Source organism: Coccinella septempunctata, chromosome 7 (genome assembly GCF_907165205.1).
Source record: "Coccinella septempunctata chromosome 7, icCocSept1.1, whole genome shotgun sequence".
NCBI lineage: Eukaryota > Metazoa > Arthropoda > Insecta > Coleoptera > Coccinellidae > Coccinella > Coccinella septempunctata.
The window spans coordinates 27,337,356-27,343,221 of NC_058195.1; positions in this window are offsets into that span (position 1 = coordinate 27,337,356).

A 5,866-nucleotide genomic window follows, 5' to 3' on the forward strand; every position below is an offset into this window, starting at 1 on the left:
GTAGGCTTTACCAAAAAAGAAAAAGAAATTTCTCTCTTTCAATTCAGTCTTCTATCGTACTCAAAGGTCATGAAAAAAAAAATAGTGGAACAAACAGTTTTTGAGTAGTAGTATTCAACTTACAGTGAGATATAATTCCTTATCCTGTGTCAATTTACGTTTTCATTTGTGAGCGAGAGTTTTCCGGCAATTCTGACATTCTTACATCAAAAGCTATCGATTCATTAGTATTTATATCTTTCTTATTTTACTTTCATTATACTCTTCTGAATCGAAATTTCGATTGGCATATTTTACAATATGAAATATTCTCATCCTTATAATCAGATTCAGTAAAGAGTCATGGGGAAATTGTGGAAAAGGAGGTACAAAAGGAATGAATCAATAGTTCAAAAACATTTTTAGCATGCATTCCTGTGGACACTAATCGAACTCTGGATATTAACGTTTCTTCTAAGGTTGATATGTAGCTAACAAAAGTGTCGTCTGGCATCAACGATTCTCCAAAATTTGCGTCCGCAATTCTGCCGTAAGTATCTACTTTTCGGCAGTTCCTGCATAAATAAACCTTTTAACGATTAACGCTTAGCTAAGCGTTAAATGTGTACCTAAATAAAGTTTATTAGATAGATTTCTTCCCTTGAAATGGCAAAATAGATTTGTAGGATCTAGTTCTTCTGTCTTGGATCTGTAATTTCGGCAGTCTAAACAGCTGTGTTTTTCAAAAAAAAATTTCAACAGGTATCCACTAATATACTGCTCTACATTTTTAGTTGGTAAGTAACTTTTCCTAAAATCTGCGTTTGTTATCTCAGCAGGCAATTTCGTAACATGCTCAAAATGTCAAAATGAATTGAAAACAATTTGAAACAATTTTGTAGGTACCTCTAACGCAAAAATTTAAGAGGGTTTTCAATAAATAGTCATAATTCACTAATCCTTCCAGAAGTCATATAGGTACATGAATAGAAATAATGTGAATAAAAAAAATCTTTATTTATCCATTGAGATATAAGATAAAGAAAAATGAAACAGTAATCCATATATATGTCTCATGTACAGGTTTTATCCTTCTATGGGATCTGAATACTTATTTGTCAATTCATGTTCCCTTTTATTTTGTAATTGTTATAAGGAGCAAATAAATATTATTATTATTTTTATATGTAGGTTCTTTATAATTGTCTAGGGTATAGGAAGGTTAATTATATTTATGTTACTGGTTTCACTCTTGAAATAGCCAACACACAATTTTGATACAACCTTTCGTCTTCAATATTCTAAATAACGGTCGCGTCTCGACTAATGTTATTTTTCAACCCTTTTCATAACTGAATACTATAACGTCTTTTTCAATTTCCGTCCAAATTGACAACTCTTTCTAGCCTACCTATTTTCTATAAATATAACATTATCCAACAATAGAAACAATAACTGAACAACACTAACAATAACATCAAGAATAGCTTCCTACATTCGGCCATCCTACTTTGAATCCGACTCGGATTCTCTGATTCTACCAAGGTTTCATAAATTTTGTACATATGGAAGTACAAATTGGTCCATTATGATCACCAACTTTCAAAACAGCATCTCTTCCATTATATTTCACCTTAGCGGAGGTCCTAGGTATTCTCTGTGGATGTTGATTTCCTCTACAACTCCAACACTTTCCTATTCTCCTATTTTATATGACTCTGGTTGCCTTTTTTTCAGATCATAAGATTCTCTGCTTTATTCTTGTACACTGATATTTTCTGCATATTCATTTAATTCAAATTCTTCTTGGATCAGTATAGTCCACAATTGATTATTTTTTCTCCTTCTTTGACTAGTCTTTCTTCCAATTTCCTATTCGTACTTTACAAAGCATCATTTTCGAATTTGATCCCTTCAAACTTTTGATCTAACTCTTGGAGCTGTTGAATCAGTTCTCAGTGTTCCTTCCTAAGTTTATCCTCCCTTAGTCTTAGAATACATTCATCCGTACTTGCTTCAATATCTTCTTAGAACATTTTGTTGATAAATGGCCAAAACTAGAACGAACAAAGCACAGCACTTTTTCAGGACATTCTTTAGAGAAATCACTTCTGACTCCGCAGTTGAAACAATGTCCTAAATTATTTTTCTCATGTTCTGTGTCACCTTCATCTTTCTCAGTTTCTCGTTTCCATTCCTTACTAGATTCAGTTTCTCGATCTTTTTTTCGCTCTTGGGGTGATTTGGTACTTTTAATTGGTCATATAACTTCTGTTTCCTTTTGAATTCAATAAAATTGTCTGCTCCGTATAGAATAACATCCTGAATACCTTCAATGATGTATTGAACCACAGCTTCTGATTCAATATTACCTCTGCTTCCAATTTCCTTCATGATTAGTACATATTCGTTTACCGTCTCTTCTCTCTTCTTAATCCTTGTCATCAATAATTCATGAATTTGTGCACTACTTTCATGAATCTCAAATTCTGCAATTAATTTTTCTTTCAGAGTCGACTATACTTCATTCAAATTTATTTAAGCAGTCGGTTGGCCATGGAATAATTTTCTCAAGTTTTTGTAACTGGAACGGAGTAAGGTTGGCACACATGAAATGTCGTTAATGTCATAACGCTGTTGCCACAACTAATATCAATTTTTATTACGAAAATGCCGAAAGTAATTGAAAAAAGAGACAGGGTTTCAGGAAGTGCTATTTAGAATTCAGGTCCGCTCATTCAAATACCCTGATATTAGTGATATTCTAAAATCCACTATACGTCAGACGGTAGCGAACATTTTCAATGTAAGTGAATTAATGTAATGTTTCATCTGAATCTAAACGACTTATATTTCAGCTGAATGTTTCAACATTCAGGAAGATTGTGAATGAAGAGGATGACAAAGAATTTCCTTCTATTGGGAGACCTAAAAAAGTGGTGGCATTTGAGAATTTCATGTTTGAGTGAATTAATGCGAAAAGTTTACTAGGCAGGATTTTCGATGAATGTCATCGTAGAATAAGTTCCCGAAAATTGATTTTTCTTTTTTTCATTTGACTTGTCCTATACATTGTAAATGTAATTAATTAAATACCTAATTAATAATTATTATTTTGATATCAATATGTATTAACATGCACAGCCACAAATACGCGCCAGTTGTCTGTTAATAGTTTATTCATGTGAAATTTTTGTTCAAAGGTGAAGTTCATCTTGACTTGAAACTTCCTTTAATTCCTTTTACTTATATTGATTCAAAATGATTTCTGTTGAAGAATTTAACATTCTTGTAATTATCTGTTAATTCCTGCGAGAGATACCCATTCCCAACCACTGCATCATATGCATTTCATCTCCGGGTTAATATTTTTTAAATCTACAACTGATGTATATAACGTATTCAAACTTTAGCCAAAGAAGATAGCGAACATTAACTCTCCTCAAGCTAGTGCATATTATAATATTATACTGATCTCTTGTATTTTCTATACAAATAACTGGATTTGGTATGCCTTCAATCAGTTTGTATAAACTTCAATTATGTTCGTCACATATTTTCAAAGAGATTCGACATTGTGATAAAATACGTAATAAAGTAATAACATAAACTTTTACGTGGAACGCGCAACACAGCGTTGATTTAAAACCCAAAAATGTTTTGACAAGCGTCATAACCCCACATTTTCGTACTATACAGAGTGAAATGTGTCAAATTTCCATGGCCAACCGAGTGCTAAAATAAAAGTGAATGGAGTATACATTGTTATTCCTTTCTTAGACTGAATGAAGAGATCCGCAAGTCCTGTCAGAGAGTTCCTTGCGAATATCAACTTTTCAAGTTCATTCCATTCCATCAACTCAGAAATTTCTTCATAATCCTCAATCCATTTTCCAACTGGATAATTGTCCTTTCAATCAAATGGTCTGATAGTATCCTCCCCATCTCTGAATGATAATGAAAATGAACCCTTCATTTTCACAACTAATGAAAAAGTCTTTCCTTTTCGCTACTAAATCAAGTCTAACCCCAATAGTGTTCAATCGTCTTGCTCAAGTTTTCTACCATTGGACTCCATACGTCTCTACTTCATTTTGAATCTATGTACGTCTTGATTTCCCGGATGTCTTCTTCCTTTCGTCTTCCTTGATTAGTTTGTAAATAAATCTCTCGTCAAAACTTTGTTGAACATCTAATTCGACAAACATCAAGGAAAAATGTCACCTTGTTCTCAGCTTTTGGTTTTCTTCTTCATCCCGGACGATCCCCCAAAATGTAGGTTTTTATAATTGTCTAGGGTATATGAGGGTTAATTATATTCTTCTTATTGGTTTCACTCTTTTCGGCAACACACAATTTTGATACAACCTTTCGTCTTCAATATTAAATTCGTCGTAACTTCTGTTATATATATATATATATATATATATATATATATATATATATATATATATATATATATATATATATATATATATATATATATATATATATATATATATATATATATATATATATATATATATATATATATATATATATCCATTGGATTAATAAAGGATATAGTTCAAAATCATACTTACCTGCCAAGTGAGGTTCTGGAGAACGATAGATACAAGCTGTACTGGGACACATCAATAATAACCGATAGGCCGGTACAGCACAACAGACCCGATATCGTCCTGTTGGATCGTGAAAAGAGTGAGGTCAGGATCATCGATGTAACAATCCCCGCGGATGATAATATGGAGAGAGCGTACACCGATAAACTTACCAAGTATCATGACCTTGCATTTGAGATGAAGGAGATATATAGGCTAAAAACAACATCTGTCATCCCCCTTATTCTGTCTGTGAATGGGTTGGTCGAATCACATCTACCGGAAAACACCCTAAGGCTAGGACTCGAAGAGAAACTCGTCAGCCTAGCTCAAAAGGAAGTCATCCTGGGAACGGCCAGAACAGTGAGGAAGTTCCTGACAAGCCTGTGAGAGTATCTTGGCATCTGTGCTCGGCACTCTCACTTACCAACCCGTGTAGGCGGTGGAAAAAAAAAAAAAAAAAAAAAAAAAAAAAAAAAAAAAAAAAAAATATATATATATATATATATATATATATATATATAGTTATAAAGTGTTAATACCACCTCCAAAATAGTAACTCGTTTAACGCTCTCACCTCATATATATCGATGTCACCTCCGAAATCGGAGGTGAAAACGTTTTGCCTTGTTTTTTAGCTTGTTAGATTCAGGAGGCTTCAGGGACCAACATATCAAAAAATCGTTTTGAGGTCACAACGCACCCCCTTTATGTACTGAACAATCTTTTAGTTCGAGTGTATATCACTGGCGCTAGTGTGCTGAGCTATATATCACAGAATTGCTCTGAAAGACTCTTTGCTTGTTAGCACCTCCGAAAATGGCAACGTTGTACTGTGCAAGCAGATGTAGACAGGCGGAATATCAGTATACGGAGGAATTAAGTAGTGAGAGGCGCAGCGCGTTTTCTCCTCCATTATTGCAAGCCAGGTGGCATATCTCAACGATTTTTTATCGCATTCCTTTGTAGGGGAAAGAATCACGTGAAAGAGAACCAATCTTGGCTCTCTCGAATGGGATTATGACTGTTTATATTTCATCGTGCGTATATCTATGCATCCGTTGAACTTCGTTCATCTCAAGCTAACACTATAATTCTGAATTTGGCGAACTATTTCATTACCTATCTGAAAACGAATCGATTTGAGTCTTGTCCATAATGATATTTCTTCTCTCTATGGGAATGATCCATATAGATAATACTACCTATTAGTATAACGAATAATCAGTATTGTTACATTGCATATAATAAAATAACCTGTTCAGAGAAAAACATTTTTTGGATAA